Source organism: Anabrus simplex, chromosome 7, assembly GCF_040414725.1.
Source record: "Anabrus simplex isolate iqAnaSimp1 chromosome 7, ASM4041472v1, whole genome shotgun sequence".
Lineage (NCBI taxonomy): Eukaryota > Metazoa > Arthropoda > Insecta > Orthoptera > Tettigoniidae > Anabrus > Anabrus simplex.
Window position 1 is genome coordinate 18243969 of NC_090271.1, and position 20888 is coordinate 18264856.

Genomic DNA, 20888 nt, shown 5'->3' on the forward strand with positions numbered 1-20888 from the left:
CGAAGATATTGGATTTGCGACCAATGATCATAGGACCGTTTCTCTCTCGTTTGTTGCGTGCTGACTTCTCTGTAATTATTGGAAACGTTTTCAAGGACATTCTGTATACATGGATATTGGCAGCAACAAAAAACATATGAACTGGGCAGAGGGATGCTCGATCCTGTCGAGACCCCAACCAGGATTCACAAAGAAACTAAAGACAACTGTTAATATAATGGTAATGAAAACAATAATGGATAAATACATGAAGAAGGAAAGAGGCAAACTACATCACGGCAAATTGATTTACAGAAAGCTCTTTATTCCGTGAGTAGACGGGCTGTTGTACATATGTTGAACCAGACTGGAATATCAAGGAAGTTGCTAAGAGCAATTGAAAATACGTATTCGGAATTCAAATATTCCATCGAAGTGAAAGATGGGGTAGTTGGGGGAGAAATATTTTCAAGCCTGGATCTCAAACAGTCACCAACATAATTTTTATTCCTTAATAGTGATGTCTTACTGCGAGGCCTGATTAGCTCAATGGCTTTGCACTCAGAATTTTGAGGTTCGAATCCCAGTCGATCGTGGGTTGAAATTTTTCATCTCAAAAATCACGTGACATCAGGATGGCAATCCCGTCGAAACCAAAATAAGCCTGAATGGCTTCACTGACGTCAGAAAAACTGGAAAAAGCTGAAGAATTTAAAACTTATATATCCTCCAATCGGAACGCATTGAGAAAAGGGCCTTCCACAATTCCAGAACCAAGATATTCGGTGACTGATCTTCGCGGACAATATTCTTCTACTCACTTTAACACCTGTCAAGATACAAGATATTGTTAATGAAGTAGAAAACTGTTGTAAAGAATGGAATTTAAAGTTAATCCACAGAAATCCACAGCCATGGTTTGAGAAAGGGGTGACACGTTTTCAAATTTAGGGCAGCGGTAGATTGGAAAGACAATAATGTAGTTGTTAAAATTACTGAATACTTAGGGATAGGAATAACCGGCAGTGGTCGATGGGCAGAGCAATAAGAACAAAAATGAAGGTAGTAAGTGCTTTGGCTAGTATAAACATAGTGGGTACAAAGATGCCAAACATGGAATATGGAGTTCAGAAAAACGAATTTAATTCAGCAGTTAAAGCAAAGTTATTGTAAGGATCAGAATATTGGGGAGTGTATGATGGAATTATATGGTTGGATGCAGTCGTAAGTAAATCTGGCAAAATAATAAAGGAATTGCCAAGTTGTGCTGCAAATAGTAGAATGTGAATGCGTGCCATGACAGGTGTTACTTTACAGTCATCACACAAATTCATAAATTTAAAAAATTAACATTGCCTTCCAGGTTACATAGTTTTACATATGAAAATATACAACGCAGTATCATCAAACTATGCATAGAAATGCACTTATGTATTACTTATGGGTATGTGTATACTCTTAACACACACAGAAGATAGAAAATAATATGATTAGTTAAGCGGTGGGTAGCTCCATATTTATGTTAACATAAGTTAACATTAATATACTGTACCATTCTACTCCTTGTACTAATATACATAATAATGGAAAACCTGCTACTCTTTAGTGGTGAAAACAAGCAGTTATTCTGGTCCCGGAGTACTCGGTTACCGATCACCCTAGATATCCGCTCTATTGTAAACCTTCTCTTTGCTACTATCGCTCTTGCTAACACGTTATTACTGTTTTCATTGCCTTCTTCTTTTGCTACCTCTCTTCCCACAACTGTGGGGTTGTGGGTGCAAACTGCGTCACGCATGCGGATTTGGTCCTGTTTAACGGCCGGACGCCCTTCTTGACGCAAATCCTATATGGAGGGATGTAATCACTATTGCATGTTTGTGTGCTGGTTTGTAGTGTGTTGTCTGAATATGAAGAGGAGCGTGTTGGAACATTCACAAGATTACAGTCCCCAAGCCCGAGCTATTAAAATATCCCACCCGGCCGGGAATCGAACCCGGGACCCTCTAAACCGAAGGGCAGTACGGTGACTATTCAGCCACGGAGTCGGACAATTATTTTTATCGTTATAATATATGGGAAAACTCAACTTCATACTAAGCGGCACTTATAACCACGTCCTTTACGAGATGAATAGCCATAAAAGTTTGAATTCGAGAATATATCAATCATTATCTTATACGGTGAAAATGGTCGGGAGTGACCTTTCCTGTAACTTTTCTTATGTACAGGTTTTAGATAAAACATATATTTTCGGGGATATTTGGAAATTTGTGAAAAATACAGATATAATCGAGAACATGCCTGTTATTTCTCCTTACACGGTAAAATTCCACAAAAACAGGTTTTCTATACGGCGAATATTAACGGAGAAATGCCTTGACCTCCATAATTTTTTTTTTTTTGCTAGTTGTTTTACGTCGCACCGACACAGATAGGTCTTACGGCGACGATGGGACAGGAAAGGGCTAGGAGTGGGAAGGAAGCGGCCGTGGCCTTAATTAAGGTACAGCCTGGTGTGAAAATGGGAAACCACGGAAAACCATTTTCAGGGCTGCCGACAGTGGGGTTCGAACCTACTATCTCCCGAATACTGGATACTGGCCGCACTTAAGCGACTGCAGCTATCGAGCTCAGTCCATAAAATTTTAAACAGGACCATTTTCTTATTATTGTTCCATTATAATGCATGACACAACTCTACTCGTTGCTGGAAGCATCTTATAACGTGCTATTTCAGAGCTGAAAACAACCAATTGTCCAATTTCATTTTAAAATCCTTTCCGGGCCTATTTTTGCATCCATAAGCACAACAGCCTGGCGTAATTTTCTTCAAAACTCAGATCTCAGAAATACGTAAATTCACACACATTTCGAAACTAACAATACTATATAATCCTCCGTGTTTAATAAAAACATATTTTAGGTAGTATTAAAGTTAAAACATGTAGCCTGTACTTCGTTGAAATTGCATAAAGAGTGACCTTACCCTGTGCGGAATACAGACGTTTAAATCAGCTGACTGGACATTTGACTAAAACATGGCGGAGCTAATCAGAATGAAGCTGGTTATCGTTCGTGACTGGGACAGAATTAATTCGTATTAGTTGCCACCCCCGGAGACCCGGGTTCGATTCCAGGCTCTGCCACGAAATTTGAAAAGTGATACGAGGACTAGAACGGGGTGCACTCAGCCGCAGGAGTTCAACTTAGAAGAGGATGTTCGATTCCCTCCTCAGCCACATTCGAGGTGATTTTCCGTGGTTTCCCACTTCTCCTCCAGACAAAAGCTGGGATAGTACCTAACTTAAGGCTGCGGCCGCTTCATTCCCTCTTTCTTGTCACCGCCTCCAATCTTCATATCCCTCCACAAGGCCCCTGTTGAGCGTAGCACCTGAGGCAGCCTGGCGAGGTATTGGTCCTCCTTCCCAGTTTTATCTCCCACACCCTAAGTCTCACTCTCCAGGACACTGCCCTCGCTGAATCCGAGGGAAAACCAACCCTAGAGGGTAAACGGATAATGAAATTCATCTCAATCATTCATTCACTCTGACCCTATCCATCTCTTTCTCGCTCGCAGATTATTATTTATTTATTTTTGATTCCTTGTGCCCAACTGTGGAGCGCGTTATTTTGCACAATGTTTCTTCTTTTCTTCCCAATATCTCTTCATTTTTTCACTGTGTTCCTTTCTGCGTGTTTTTGTCCAGCCTGTATTTTTTTCTTGTTGATCTCTCTGCAAATTTATGTTTGTTTACTAAGATTCTAAATTTCATTCTATCTTGAATGGTTTCGTCCTCAATACCCATTTCTTGTAGATCTTCATGAATTTCTGCTAACCAATTGTTGCGGATTTTCAGGGTTAGAGCTAGATTTAGAATTTTCTTTGTCAGCCTGTTGTTATCCATTCTGTGTAGGTGTCCGTAGAATTTTAGTCGTCTCTTTCTGATGGTATCTGTGATTTTTTCTGTGAATTGAAAAATTTCGTGTGGTTTCTTTTTCATCCAAATTCCGTTTTCGAACTTTGGTTCTCTTCAACTTACTAGCATGATGGCAACGTCAGATTATTATTATTATTATTATTATTATTATTATTATTATTATTATTATTATTATTATTATTATTATTATGGCGCGTGGCCTCCGGGAAGGACTGGTGCAGTTCTTTCGAGTTGACCTCCTATAGGTGACCTGCGCGTCTGTAAGGATGGGGCCCTACCTAAGATGAATTCTAATGATGAAGACGATACAACACCCTGCCCTCGAGCCGGAGGAATACTAATGAAAATTTAAATACCCGACCCGAGCGGGAATCGAACCCGTGGATCCCTTGGACCAAAGACCAGCATGCTAACTATTTACCCATGTACACGATATTATTATTATTATTATTATTATTATTATTATTATTATTATTATTATTATTATTATTATTATTATTGTTTGTTTGTTTGTCCAACCTTTGTCCCGTTTCTCTACGGGATCAGGTATGAGGTGAGATAAATCTGTCATGGCGGTGTTTATGATCGTATGCCCTTCCTGACGTCAACCTCATCAGAGGAGTTAATGAGATGAAATGAATGACGTGGTATATGATAGTAGCAAGGGAGAGGGTGAAACCCGGTGCCGGCACATAGCATACTCCTGTCGAATAGCAAACAGGGGTCTGCTCGAGGTTTAACGTCCCCATCCGACGGATGAATCTCCATCAATAGCGTCATATGCCCTCACTCCATACGAGAACTGCGGAGAGGTTTGGAATTTAATCCAGGCTTTTGGCACGCAATCTAGTGATTAGAAATTGTATACCACCACCTCCCCTACCCTGCCGGCCAACACACTGTTGGTGAATTTTTTTCGACCAACGGCAATCGTACCGGCTAACCACGGTGTCAGACCGTTTAGACTTCAACGCCTTAACGATCATGGCCACCAGGCGGGCTATAATAATAATAATAATAATAATAATAATAATAATAATAATAATAATAATAATAATAATAATTGCGTGTGGCCTCCGAAGAGGCCGAGTGGAGGTCTTTCGAGTTGACGCCGTATAGGCGACCTGCGCGTCTATGAGAATGGGGCCCTACCTGTGATGAATTGTAATGCTGAAGACGGCACACACAGCCAGCCCCCGAGCCATTGGAATTAACCAATGAATGTTAAAATCCCCGACCCGCCCGGTAATCGAACCCGGGACCCTCTGGACCAACGGCCAGCACGCTAACCATTTAGCCATGGAGCCACACATAATAATAATAATAATAATAATAATAATAATAATAATAATAATAATAATAATGGCCTGAGAACATCCAGATCAGAGAAATAGTCCACAAGTACCTGCTCTGGCAAATGAAACACAGGAGATTTGGTATCATGATAGAGTTGCAGTTCCAAAAGTGACGGGAGCTTAAGATCTCAATCGAGCTGCAGAAGACAGTGGTTTTTAGAAACCTGCAACATTATGACGAAAATGCTGAATGAGGTTTCGAAGGACCCTTAAATGTAGACATTCAGAATGTTACTGGGTGTGGATATTAATCGCGCATATAAATCTACAAATCCCACACTGACGAAAGAAATCATTGGAGCAGAAGGAAGATGTCTAGCGTTTTCGATCGGCATCCCTTGTTTAGAGAGTAAATTGAAATGGCGTATGGCTTTTAGTGGCGGGAATGTCCGAGGACATGTTCGGCTCGCCAGGGGCAGGTCTTTTGATTTGACACCCGAAGGTGACCTGTGCGTCGTGATGAGGATGAAATGATGATGAAGACGACACATACACCCAGTCCCCGTGCCGATGAAATTAACCAATGATGGTTAAAATTCCCGACCCTGCCGGGAATCGAACCCGGGACCCCTGTGACCAGAGGCCAGCACGCTCACCATTTAGCCATGGAGCCGTACTTTAGAGAGTTATGTGATGATTTTAAAATTAAACTTCCGGGCAAAATCCGAGAAAACCTGATTAATAATAATAATTATTATTATTTTAATACAAAAAAAATATCATGTATATAGGCAGAAAGTATCAGCAGAGAGTAAGCCTGTTAATCAGCCATTGCTGGACGTAAATAAACTCCTGAAAAACGTTGTTTTTTGCAACTGTACTGCGATGTGTACATTAGCAGACTGTTCATATCAGGAAATGTATGCGTTATTGCGAAGGAAGGTTACTTCTGAGCCACCGCGCTAGCTGCTGTGTGATCTTCAATGCATCCAGATGACTCATATTACGGTGCATTCCGAGCAGCAGCAGCAGCAGGGAGTGGATCTGGCAACAGTGCGCAGGACAAGTCGCGGGCAGGCGAGAGGTTACGCGCTCATCCGCCAGGCGGAGTAGCGGTCGGACGAACGCCACAAGGAGGTAGGCCCAACCCGCCACTCCAGTGCACACTTCAGCTCAGTATCACCAGTCCAGTGGCTGCAGACGTGAGCGGTTGATCATCGCTCGTTCGCTTTGTCTCTCTCACTCTCTATCTCGCTCGCAGGTTGTGTTTTGTTATTATATACTGCTACAGTGTGCTAGGTTATAACTCGTGTTACTTCATTATACTCGGTGCAAAAAGTGAATTATTTCAATACAACAATAATAATTGGTGCTCCTCATAGGATATGGATGTGTTTTTTCTTCTAACTTACCCCGCCTCGGCAGGGTGTTAACTCCAACAGAAACGGATACTCAACTTAACATCAACACTCTCTCGACTCGGGAAAATGGACGAAATGCCGAAATATATGTAAGTACAGGATATTTTCTGAACTTCGTATTATGTTTTGGTCCAGTGTACGATGGAAAACAAGTGTTAAGTTACTATAAATCTTGCACTGACGGAAGAAATCATATTTGGAGCAGGAGGAAGATGCCGAGCTTTTTTTTTTTTTTTTTTTTTTTTGTGCAACCCATGATTAGAGAGTTATGTGGTGAGTTTAAAATTTACGTGTTACGAATCGAAGAAAAAATCTGCTTAAAAAGTGTTACTGCAAGTTCAGTATTTAATCTCACATATCGGAAATATGGCTTTGCTTGCGGTTAAAAACTCTCGAAAAGAAAGAGACGAACTCAGTCCGCGCAGTGTTTATTTTGAAGAAATTGCAATTTTGTTTCCATCCATTCATTGCTGAAACTAAAATCCTCCTTTGAAATTCTCGTTTGTTTACCTTATCATCTTCACAACGTTCGAGAGATTTGTTTATCCTAACTGCGTGATTTGAAATGATGACATGAGAAAGGTTAAGCGAGTGTATTAAAAAATTAAAAATCTAAATAATCATTTCAAATCGTGTATGTTTTGGAATGCTGTGGACAGTAAGGTAAAAACATCCTGATCTATTCAATTAAACCTAGAAGCGAACAACTGTTATCTACTTGTGATCAGGAAACAGTTATCGCATTGTTGGATTCATTGTCTTGTTATTTGTAAATCTGGTCGTGCTACCACACTCCCCTTCCACGGGATTAGCGAGCGATCACCAGCGTCAACAATAACAACAGCAGCGCTGGCCGATCTTAACTGCGGTTGACAACGACTGCTCAAACAATACCCTTAAATGTCAGTAATGTTTTCCTTTAGTACACCAGTCGTGTTGTTTATTGTATCAGTTGATATTCGTTTTTACCTTAAATTATATCCGGCATATATCTTAAAATTTAAGATACATTTGCTTGGATTTTCACGTAATATTAATGCGTTGAAGGCGCCACCGCAAAAATACTTTCCCATATAGGAAATTCGTCGTTCTCTTGATTGGGAACCATTATTCTCATTGATTTCCTCTTGAAAACAACGATCATCACCACCTTCCTCTTTCCTGGTATTCTCGTTGTGATATAATTTGAGAATTAATTTTTGTTGTGTTTTAACATTTCTCTCAATTATCTGGCTCGGCACTTCATCTGGTTGAAGCCCAGTTTTACGCCCGATGCCCTCCTAACGCCAACCCTACGTTGAGGGATATGTTTCACTGCTGCATGTTTTTGTGGTGGTTTGTAGTAGGCCTATGTAAATGAACACAAACACGAACACCGGACCCCGAGGTAGAGGAATTAAACAGCTACATAATCCTCGGCCCGGCAGGGAATCAAACCCAGAGCTCTCTGAACAGAAGGCCACTACACTGCTATTGCACGTTCAGCCAAGGGGCCGAATATTTTCCATTTTTATAACGACGCACTAATTCGTACAGGTGTTCCACGACAATGAGATAAGGAATAGGAGGGGGAAAATAGCAGCCGCGACCCTACAGAAGGCACAGCTACAGTATTTACCTGGTGTGAAAATGGGAAACCGGGGATAAACCCTATTCAGAGTGGGATTCGAACCCCTCATATTCTGCCTTCAAACTTACAGCTAGACGAGACATACCGCGTAGCTGACTCGCTCGGTATTTTTTTTTTTTTTTTTAATGAATTTACCTTCCTCTTCATCTTCCTGGTATTTAAAAAAAAAGTGTTGGATAGATGGCAAAGTTACGGGGCACTTGTCACTGTCTTACAGTTAACCAGTGAATACATAAATAACATGAAATAAAAATTTGAAACTAAATTACTATGCTGCTGTGTTATCTTACCGTATATAAAATATCGGATATACTACATAATATTAAGTAAATGGATATTTTGCTTCCTAACTACGGTAATATTATAATACCTACGAAGAAATTAAAATAAAATAAAGTACAATAGTAATAATCTAGATAACCCGACTGTTGTTTAGAATGTAATGTCCAATACCAGAAATTCCCCACGATGAGGAGGGTGTTACAGCTGTTAGCGAAAAATATTACAAAATATAGATCGGGATTAGGATAACTAAACAGGGAACCACAGCTCAGTGCTACTACTGCTTTATTGCTTACTTTTTATTACAGTAATGATGATTTTTTCAATCTGCTTTACGCCGTACCGACACAGATAGGTCTTACATGGCGACGATGGGATCGGAAAAGGCTAGGAGTGGGAAGGAAAGCGGCCGTGGCCTTAATTAAGGTACAGCCCGAGCATTTGCCTGGTTTGAAAATGGGAAACCACAGAAAACCATCTTCAGGGTTGCCGACACTGGGTTCGAAACCACTATCTCCCGAATGCAATGTAATGATCATGATATGATAATTGTTACAAGTAGGAAGAAATAATAGAATAATATACTTTCACCATTAATGTGATGGGTTTGTAACAGGATATTCAATAATAATAATAATAATAATAATAATAATAATAATAATAATGTATATAAGTTTTAATTTATATTGCTATACAACTCAGAAGCATCCCAGGAATGGTGATGATAATAATAATAATAATAATAATAACAATAATAGTCTGCCTCTGTGGTGTAGAGGTTATTGTAATTAGCTACCACCCTTGGAGGTCCGGGTTCGATTCCCACTTCAGCCATCCTCGAACTGGTTTTCCGTGGTTTGCCACTTTTCTTTCCTCTTCCTTGTCTATCCCTTCCAATCTTCCCACCCTCCCCACAAGCCCGCTGTTGAGCATAGCAGGTGAGGCCGCCTGGGCGAGGTACTGGTCCTCCTTCCCACTTTTATTCTCTCGGCCCAAAGTCTCATGCTCCAGAACACTGCTTCTGAGGCGGTAGAGGTGAGATCCCTCGCTGAGTTCGGAGAAGAACCAATTCTGGAGGGTAAACGGATTGAGAAAGAGAGGAATAATCATCTTCCTTCGCATTTCCCACATCTGTGGGGTCGCGGGTGCGAACTGTGTCGAGGATGTGGATTTGGCCACGTTTTACGACTGGATGCCCTTCCTGACGCCAACCCTATATGGAGGGATGCAATTACTATTGCGTGTTTCTGTAATGGCTGGTAGTGTAGAGCGTTGTCTGAATATGAAGAGGAAAGTGGTGGGACACACACAAACACCCAGCCCTCTAACAGCTGATAGTTTAAAGAATCTGCAGTATGTTGGAGTTTAGCTCTTAAGTGCTTTAATGTGACAATAAATCTCCACATTGCATTTGTGTTGTACTGAAAACAACTCAGAATCTATTATTATTATTATTATTATTATTATTATTATTATTATTATTATTATTATTATTATTATTATTATTATTATCAGGTTTGTCCCCAATTCATTGGGGTCAGCAATTGAGGTGTCAGTTTTACGGCTGAACGCCCTTCCCAACGCTAACCCACTATGGAAGGAGGTTTTAATACCCTATTGTGTGGTTTTGTGGTGATTGGTAGCGTGGTGTGTTGTATGTAAATGGAGACAAGTGTATTGAGTCAAACACAAATACACCGTCTCCGAGCCAGAGGAATTAACCATCTGCAGTTAAATCCCCGGCCCAGCTGGGAATCGAACACAGGGCTCTCTCAACCGAAAGCCACTCAGCCAAGTAACTGGACATCTCAGAATCTACCACTCATTGCTGGTAGTTATTGTCAGTGATTGTCTAGCTTTTAATTTTGATTGTAGAATATCTTCTTGGTCAGGTTTAGTCTTTGAACTTCCCCGTGATGAATAACTTTCACATAGAATTACGCAAGACGTTACTAATTTACAGACAAATTCGTTTTTTCTTTCGTGTTCACCTGAGATAATGAACATACTGTAGAAGGATGTTGGTATCCTAGGAATCTGTCCAGTCGGATGTTGTTTCTGTACAAGTGAACGTAACCCAGCTTTCTCCTGAGGTTGACGGCCAGTTGTGAAACCATGAAAAATCTTCGTTACGGCCGTAAATGTTATTGGGAGACATAACTTAAGATCATGTTGACGCTAATGTTCGAATTGCGTTTATCTTTCATGATTACATCGAAGAAAAATGTTATCGAGATCTTTTACTCCCTTCGTCATTTGTTATTATTTCTTCACATCATTCTTTCGCTCTGTGTATATAAACTCTGTGTTCTAAAACATTATTAAATAGTAAGTCATGTATCGAATAAAATTTAGAGATTCTGTGTATATATGTAGCTAGCGAGCGTACAGCGAGCACATTCCGAACACGACTTGAAAATACATCTCTGCGTTGTAGTTTCAACAGGAATATAATATACTAGTGAATTTAAACATGAAAACCTCGTAGATGATCACTGTTAATTTTGCAAACAGAATTACATGTTTCTGGTTTCATCTAGCAATCCTCCGTGGTAGACAGCTTTTAACAATAAACAATGATGGTCATAGTGTGTAGGTATAATATTTCTCTGTATTCGCCCAATAAAAGGGGAAAGTCTGATTTTCGTTTTCAAACTTCGTATGCGGGAATTTCTAACGAAATGACCTAGGTCATCATTACTGTACGAAGTCATTCAGCAAGAAATTAGTAGGCTACGTACTTGTATTTATATCATGACATAACCTAGATATTTGGTTTTCATTATACTATAAAACCAGAAATAATCGCAGCAGGACATTTTAAAATTAATAACGATGTCAGCAATGGTCTGTTTAAATTGTCGTGAATCTGTTTGCAGAACAGCATCGAAAATGCATTCATTGCGTTGTGATTTTAACAGCAGTGTAATTTACTAGCGAAGTTACACCTATCCTAGATGACCATAGAGAACTTGAAGTAATCTTCTTGCCATCCTCCGTGTTAGATAATTTATTTTGTACGGCTCTTTTTCCCACAGCTATGGGGATGCGTATGTGAACTGTGTCAAACATGTGGATTTGCTCCTGTTTTACGGCCGGATGCCCTTCCTGAGGCTCACCCTATGTGGAGGGATGTAACCACTATTCTGTATTTATGTGCTGATTGGTAGCATGGTGCGTTGTCTGAATATGAAGAGGAAAGTGTTGGAACAAACACAAAAAAGCCAGGCACTGAGCCAGAAGAATTTATCAGACAGGATTAAAATCCCTGACCTGGCCGAGAATCGAACCCGGAATTCTTCTGATCATTCACCCAAGGAGTCGAACTGTATTTACTCCCGTGATTTATATTAATTTATCTTTGAATATATCTGAGATTGCTTTTGACACGTTTTCCCTGTATTTGCGATATATTTTAATGGTTTTAACTCAATTTAGCAAATACATTAAATGCTCAAGAAGAGTTATCAGAAATGGGTTTATAACTTATAAAGGGTTTATTAGAAATAACAATTCTGAATTAAAATAAAGTACGAAGTATTCTAAAATTAATCATTTCCCATGCGAGTTACGGAAATGAAATCGGATGAGATTGCGTTGCCAGTTAAGTGAAATATCATTGATTTCGTTACGCATAATACTTGACTGATGGAACAACTCGTCGGTTCCTCTAATAGCTTAACAGTATATCGGATTACCTCATTAAATTAACGGAAGAATGATGATCGCACTTTGATGTTATAAACTTTATGACATTACAAAACGTTAAAGAATATAATCTAGGCGAATGTATCCTTCATGTTAACTAGAACAGTGTTGGAAATGGAGATAGTGATGTTAAAATAGGGAAGACACTGCTTGGGTTTGGTTATGAAAAAGCATCGAACTTTGAAGAAAATGCATGTGGATTGCCTACAACTTGGCCAGTGCTAGATCATGATTTCCCATATTATTGTGAACCACTATTACTGCGTTTAGTATGTAACCTCCACACTTTTGGAGATAATTAATGCGACATATACAGGTATAGGTGGATTTAACAGAGTTCATATCTGTTAAGAGCTGACTGAACATATTGTTATTCTGTTTAGAATGGCTATTTCCCAATTCGCTAGTTTTCGAGAAAATAATTTTTGAATGTGTTTTTCATCTCAGTCTTCATTTTAAGAAAACAGTTTGTTCATTCACACTTTCATTAATGGCCAGTATTGATGATGATGCTGCTTGTTTTAAGGGGCCTAACATCGAAGGTCATCAGCCCCTAATGGAACGAGATGGACGACACGATATATGATAGTTAAAACTTTAAAATGTATCCACTGACTACAGTTTAAAAAAATGTTGATGAAGAAAAATGAGTATGAGATGAAAACCATCAGTGGATCTAATTCGCAATGCCTTATTTTCTAATAAAATCAGAGAAAATACAGGAAACAAAAGAATAAGGCATTGCCTAGTAGTACAGATATATATACATAATTTACATTAGACGTTAAAATAACACATTAAAATACGCATCACAAACTAAAATGAAGTCAATGGGATAAAAGCGCAATTAACACAAATACACTAGGACAAAGGGCATCATTACACACGATAAAACAGACCACTATCCCTCATAAAGCGGATGACGAGGTCTGCTGACTGCTCGTCATCTCGCAAGATAAGGGAGATTGTACTCGGGAGGTTAATACTGCGGCGCAGATCGACCAGGTCCACACACTCCGTAAGGATGTGTACCACGGTAAGATGATCGCCGCAGGCCAATATTCATACTGTAGATAGCTGGAAGGAAAATATCGTCTTCGAACTAAATATTTTATATTTAACCTTGGATCTATTCGTCAGCTGCACTATGATTGGGTTTTTTTTTTTTTTTTTTTTTTTTTTTTTTGCAAACGTCGGACCGACCCAGATAGGTCTTATGGCGACGATGGGACAGGTTATATACAGAGATGTGGACCAAAATAGGACATGTCAAAATTTTTCTATTAATATTGGCTATATCGAAAAACTGTACATGTAAAAGCTGTGCAAAATAATACGTTTCATACTTTGCCTTTCACACATTTTACTGTGGGTTAATTAATAAGGAAGATGTGCGTGATTATTACATTTTTCACAAACTTGCAAATATCTGCAGAAATATTAGTTATGTCTAAACAAGTCTACATAACAGAAGTAATAAAACTACAATTTCCCACCATGATGTCTCATACATTTTTTACCACATAACAGCGATATTTTCTAATTTAGACATTTAGAGCAGGAACTTTATCATCGCGGAATATCGCTGACATGAAAATACTATTCAGTTGCCATTGTAACGAGTTGTAACGAGCCCATACTGATCAGGTACGTGATAACGATAACCATCGAAATGAGAATGGGAACAATAATAATACGAGAAAAGGGAGTTCATAAAAGGAGGTGAAATGAAGAACTCCTTTGACCTCACATGCCCTATTATCGCCGAGCTGGAAGGAAACGTTCTAAGCCATAGAACTGATCAACAATAACATTACACCGAAGGTCGTTAAGTGTTCTGGCTGCCATTACTGGCATTCCTGCTGCAATTGTATAAGAACTAACCAGTCAACAACGGGCTCAACAGCTGTATATTATAAATAACGTTACTTGAAATGTTTGCGCCACTCCGTATCTCGGATTCGGTATGTAAAAATCGCAAGTAGGTTCAGTTCAAGTTTTGTCTGTCTGTATTCGTTTTATCATTGGAAAGCCGCTTAACTGCAAATCTCGAAATACTGGGTTATGAACTAGGCTTTACGTCATTTGATTAGTTGACAGTGGTATAGCAACATTAAGGGAGTAAAGATAGGACATGTCAAAATGTATCTGTTAATATTAGTTGTATAAAAAACTACATAATACAAGTTGTACAAAATATAATTCTCAGTCTTCTAATTTTATAAACAAACATAATCAAAATACTCAAAATGCTTGGCGGGTATTTATCTGGTCTTTTGTAAATGTTCCACTAAATGGAGTCTTCTTTCACTCTACTCACCTGGGGTAGTTTCGTTTAAAAATTCGAAGTCATAGGAGTTTATGGAAGGTTTTCGGCAATAAAACACCACGCTTGCCAGACGTGTTGGTGAGCTGTGATTCAGCCGTCCCTAACATGGGGAACGGACTTTTTTTTTACTAGTGGCTACGTCGCACTGACACAGGTAGGTCTTATGGCGACGATGGGACAAGAAAGACCTAGGGGTTAGAAGGAAGCGGCCGTGGCCTTAATTAAGGTACATTTGCCTGGTGTGAAAATGGGAAACCACAGAAAACCATCTTTAGGGCTGCCGACAGTGGGATTCGAACCCACTATCTCCCTGATGCAAACTCACAGCCGCGCGCCTATAACCGCACGGCCAACTCGCCCGGTGGGGAACAGACTAAATGGAGTACAGAAACGCAAATTTTAGCTGCCCATCCTGACTCGATCACTTCCACTTCATCAACATCTGTTCTTAATTCGGGATAAACACATACAGGGTAACAAGCATTCCACCTGGTCCAACTTACCTTGTTTAACCTTTAGATGTATAATATTTCCGTAGCACTGTCATCAGTCTTCAAGCGCTTATCCATAGTAACTTCAGTGCTCCCTTATTCAGTGACATGATCAAGCATGCCTGGAATAAAGCTACATTTCCAGTTGTATGTGATGCCTTTGATGCTCCTGACAATGTTATCTTGGACACCGAAGATTCAAGTTGCTCAACTCCTAACTGCAGAGATGCATCATTCATTCAGTGTGCTTATTGTCGATTACATTTTTGCTTAGCAGAGTTCTACGTCAAGACCCACAAACGTATTTTAAGTGTATGCAAGGACAGCTAAAATGAATAGAATAATCATTATTTGTAGCTGACTTTCCTGTCGTATTCATTATTATACCCCAAACAGACTAAGAAATCGGGATATCTGGGAAATGACGATACTGTACTGTGTGCATGTGGAGAAACCCGGATTTTTTTTTGTGTGTGTGTTCAGTTTATTTATGACTTTTGGCCTGATATTTACTGTACAGCCAGCACAGATGCATAGTCTGAAACACATCAAAATACACAGAAAATGAACAGAAGAGGTACATATCACATAAAATATACACAGTTAGCTCTTGTTGTTAAAGTCATGCTTGAGGTCCTAGGCTTGCATACAGGTTGACGAGTGTATTATAAGAAATGATCGAAGAGTATGTTATAAACAGAGACATGTATTCCTCATGTAATTCTACTATGGTCTTTAGAAATGTTTGTTGCTGAGAAGGAAATCGGTTGCACTGGAGAAATATAATATCTGAATTCTCCATCGACACTCTTGTCAGGCGAGCAATACGGAGCGTCGGCAAGACGACTACGAAAGCTACCATGGTTGAATCTGATTCTGATGATGGTTGTAATGCATCGTCTGTTCGAATTCAGTTTAGAGAACCATCGAGCGAGTTGGCTGTGCGGTTATTGGGGCGCAGCTGTGGGCTTGCATTCGGGAGATAGTGGGTTCAAATCCCACTGTCGGCAGCCCTGAAGATAGTTTTCCGTGGTTTCCCATTTTCACATCAGGCAAATGTTGGGGCTGTGCCTCAATGAAGACCCCGGCTGCTTCCTTCCCACTCCTAGCCCTTTTCTATCTCATCGTCGCCATAAAACCTATCTGTGTCGGTGTGACATAAAGCCAGTTGTAATAATAATAATAATAATAATAATAATAATAATAATAAATAATGTACAGAACCAGGGCTTTGGCGGTAGATGAGTCTGTATCTGGTAATACTAATGTCCACGATGTTGTTTGGATATATTCCAATCTTCCTTCCCCATGTCGTATGCTCGTTTTGCCCTAAAAATGAGATCCAGTGGATGTAAGGTACATCTCAGAGGTTGGCTTCATTCCGCTGCTTGTTTCCCCAGGGTATCTACATATTAAACCACCGAGCTCGATAGCTGCAGTCGCTTAAGTGCGGTCAGTATCCAGCATTCTGGAGATAGTGGGTTCAAATCCCACTGTCGGCAGCCCTGAAGATAGTTTTCCGTGGTTTCCCATTTTCACATCAGGCAAATGTTGGGGCTGTGCCTCAATGAAGACCCCGGCTGCTTCCTTCCCACTCCTAGCCCTTTTCTATCTCATCGTCGCCATAAAACCTATCTGTGTCGGTGTGACATAAAGCCAGTTGTAATAATAATAATAATAATAATAATAATAATGTACAGAACCAGGGTTCGGCGGTAGATGAGTCTGTATCTGGTAATACTAATGTCCACGATGTTGTTTGGATATATTCCAATCTTCCTTCCCCATGTCGTATGCTCGTTTTGCCCTAAAAATGAGATCCAGTGGATGTAAGGTACGTCTCAGAGGTTGGCTTCATTCCGCTGCTTGTTTCCCCAGGGTATCTACATATTAAACCACCGAGCTCGATAGCTGCAGTCGCTTGAGTGCGGTCAGTATCCAGCATTCTGGAGATAGTGGGTTCGAATCCCACTGTCGGCAGCCCTGAAGATGGTTTTCCGTGGTTTCCAATTTTCACCCCAAGCTTATGGCCGGCCTAATAGCGCCAACAGAGGAAATAACCTTTTCTAGGGGATGGACATGAACAAGGACCTCCCTGCTGATAGGCTTGGCCCAAACCAAGCACACTACGGTGGCATTGGCTGAAATCCGCGGTGTGTTAGTGTTTGATGCTCATTTCTCGATATGGCTCTCAAGCCCGAGCAAGCCAAGTACAGATTTTGCAACATCGCCTCGTAAAGCCCATTTGAATTCGCCCGCGAAGCGATCTGATTGGTTAAATTCATCAGGTGATGAGAACGGTGCGAGATATCGATGTTTTTTTTTTTTTTCATATTACGTATCAGTATGACCAACATTGTAACGCTCATATATCCGCTTCACGTTGTTTCCGACCGTCCTATATTTTAATGTTGTACAGAATGTTGTTTATGCTTCCATATTCTAGTATTCTGATACGAATAAGGAACGAGTATTATATGTTGCCATTGATGCTTTCACGGCCCGTAGTTATAGACATGATGCTGCATAGGCTTTTGGGCTTATGCCGTGTCAAGAAAATAAGGTAAAATTATTTACGTTTCGCAGAGAACTGTGCTCTAAGTCATGAGAAGAAAATCTCGACTGTCCACGAGAAAGGCTTCTTATTTTCTTGACACGTCATAAGCCCAAAAGCCTATACAGCGCCATGTCTATGAGTATTATATGAATAGCTATAACAATATCTGTCTACCTCAGTTGGACAGTAAACATTGATTACAGGTGAACTTTCCGTCGTATTTGATTTTATACCATTATCAGCCAGTCACTTCGGGAATGTTCCTTGTCGGACCGGCGAAGTGAAATGGTATTAAAACTAGGTGCGTACACCCTGACATGTCTTCACATACCTTTAGTTGAATACCACTCTCCTTTCCCTCCCTTAGCATTTCAGAAGCTGTGTGCTGCTTACGGAAGCAGCTTTTTAAGATCGCGAGATGTTTATTATCCGTCGTCGCCCTGCCTGGCGCTCTTACACCTCGGTATAATCCGCCAGACAGAGAAAACTCGTCTCATTTGTGTCTCAATGTCAGCTCTATTACAGCCCTCTGGCGTTCCGTTTGTTGCAGCTCGCTTGTGGCAGTATCGTATCGGGGCATGCCAGACACACAAAGCGCCGTGTAATGCAGGTGTTTTGCGTAATTAGCTGTTTATTCAAAGAATGCGAATTTTTATGGCTATTACTGGTCACTACAGCTATAACTGCAAAACATGATCTGCACTAGGCATAATAGCATAGCTTGTGATACAACTGAACCTAGTGCAATGCATCCTATTTTTCACTATTATCTTTTGGAAGTATTTATTTTATTTACTGGCAGTTGACGGTTAGACCGTACATCCAGCTACACTTATTTGAAATTTATATTCCTAAATTTCTGTTGACATGAATGACTGTTTTTTTAGAAGAATGTGTTAAGCCACCAACAAAATTAATTAGTTTGTTCCTACAAAAGGAGCATCACACTAAAGTTTAACAATAAAGTTCAGGTGAAGAGAAAATAAAGAAACGTTTATAATGCAATAAAAGATATTTCCGAGATATTGAATTATTGCTAGGTATGTCTTGTCTTGTGGAGCAAGTAGTGTTGATATCGATGTTGAGAACTGCTCTTAATGTTAACCTGTTAATTTCTTGAACTTCTCCTGTTGTTTTGGAATGTTCTGCTGACGAAGAACAAGTAATTAATGTCTCAGATTGTAATTGTTTCCCACACAGAGATCGTACAACATTTATGCGATAGAAGTGGCTAGGAAAGCTACCATGATTGAAGGTCGTCCTGGTATCAGTTTTGATCAATCTTTTGTTTGAATTCCGTTTTGGAAACCGTGACTTGGCTGTGTTATGGTTATAGATGTACAGTAATAGCGTCCTCCAATGTTAATGATGATGTCCATTTCTGGTTCCATCGAGCACGTTCCATGAACTGAATTGGGGAGGTGTTGCTGCATGTTCTCTGATTACGTTGCAAGCTGGCCACATGCTCATTACGTTTGATTCCTTGTTCAGAGCGGGTCCCGCATCCTCTTTCTGGAAATGTAGCAATAAACCTTCTTCAGTTCACTATTCCCTGAGGGTTCGGGTGATAGAATGCATCGACGGTATTCCTTGTCTGTCGTAAGTGCAGGCTAAAAGAGGGACCTGGGGCTCTGAACTTGGGAAGGTGAATTGATGCGCTGAGTCTGGAATCGTATCGACTTATTTGTGTCAGTCTCCTTATTTTCCATCTTTCGTGTCTGGCCTATCTTGGTCAACACATATTCTCTTCCGACCTCGACGGTTTTAGGTTTACGAGATCTTGGGAGTCTTATCTCCATTCCCTTCTTGACCCTTCCCCTTCTTTTACCGATATCAATATGCTGAAGTTTTGCCTGTGGTGTTAAGAGGGAATAATTGCCTAATTGTAATCACTACCACCACAACTACTGCTCAGGTCATCCCAGTTATTTTTCCACTCTCTGGAGCAACCCTGCCTCCTTGGAGTTTCGCCGGATAGTATTGTGATTATCTTGTTTCAAGTGAAAATTAAATTTCAACGTCCTATCGAATATCGTCTATTTGTGGTAGAACACTTGTAGCTGAGTCACTATGTGCACCACACTTCTCTGGATGCATATCAAGGTCGTACAATATGTGGCAGTTGTGGTGGTGAAGCTGGAGGGCACTTTGAAAATGTTCCTCGTCTCGAAATACGTTGGGGGGATTTGTCACCGAAAAAATCCACCCTTCAGGCAAGCAACTCAATATTGAAACCGTCTTCAGGATATGAGTTACGAATTTTAGGTAAATAAAAGTATGAGATTATATTCTTTATTTATTCCTAAACATTATAATCCTTCTCTTAATCATCGTCATCCGGTCCATTCTTTTCCATTATGTCCAGCAATTTTCTCTTCTCTTTGAACACTTCGATGTTTGTTTTCCTTTCTGTTCGTGTCATGTCCACTTATCTAAAGCTTCTTGTTATGTTCTGTCCTTTTAGCTACTTGTACAACCTCATTTCCGTTCAGTAACGTGCTCCGAGCAAAGACTTTGGCAGATATCATCCTGAATTCCTTATCTAGATTGAAGCACTCGCAATAAATCGCGTTAAGAATGTTGGATGCTCCCTGCGTGCTTACTGACGTGAACAAAGTGTCAAGTTGATTGATTGATTGATTGATTGATTGATTGATTGATTGATTGATTGATTGATTGATTGATTGATTGATTGATTGATTGATTGATTGATTGATTGATTGATTGAATGGGGCCTCAGGAGAGACCTGGTGCAGGTCTTTCTATTTGATGCCCAACGGGCGGCCTCCGCCTCTGGGTGTGCGGTGGTAATAACAGTGAGGTAGGAAAAGGGTGAAACCCGTGTGGGCACATAGCTTACTACTGTCGAATATTACTTAGGGGTCTGTCCAAAGCTTTACGTCTCCATCCGACGGAAGAATCTCTGTCAACAGCATCAAATGCCCTCTTTCCATATGAACACTTCGCAGAGGTTTGCAATCGAAATCAATCCAGTATTTAGAAATTGTATACCATCACCTCGCGTACGCTGCCGGCGAACATTCGTATGGTGAAGATATTGTCCAACAGCGGGACTCGAACCAGGAAACTACGGTGTCAGACTTTAACGATCGTGGCCATCAGGCGAACCAAGAGTAACGTTTCTTCTGGTGATAGAACGGCATGAAGGGCGTGCCGGACATAGTGTTCAGAGATAGTTGCTGACCTTCTCTATCCCCCATTGCTTTATAGCAGCACGTCATACGTTCAACATTA

General features: G+C 40.2%; 1 protein-coding gene across 1 annotated transcript in view; it reads left to right on the forward strand.

The window, feature by feature from the left end:
• The first annotated feature begins 6406 nt into the window (after window positions 1-6406).
• The window catches only part of LOC136876864 (insulin-like growth factor-binding protein complex acid labile subunit), a 681223-nt gene continuing 666741 nt past the window's right edge, over window positions 6407-20888 (forward strand). The window contains exon 1 of the mRNA XM_067150623.2: window positions 6407-6725. The gene's annotated coding sequence lies outside the window, so the exon portion shown is untranslated. The remainder of the gene's footprint in view (window positions 6726-20888) is intronic.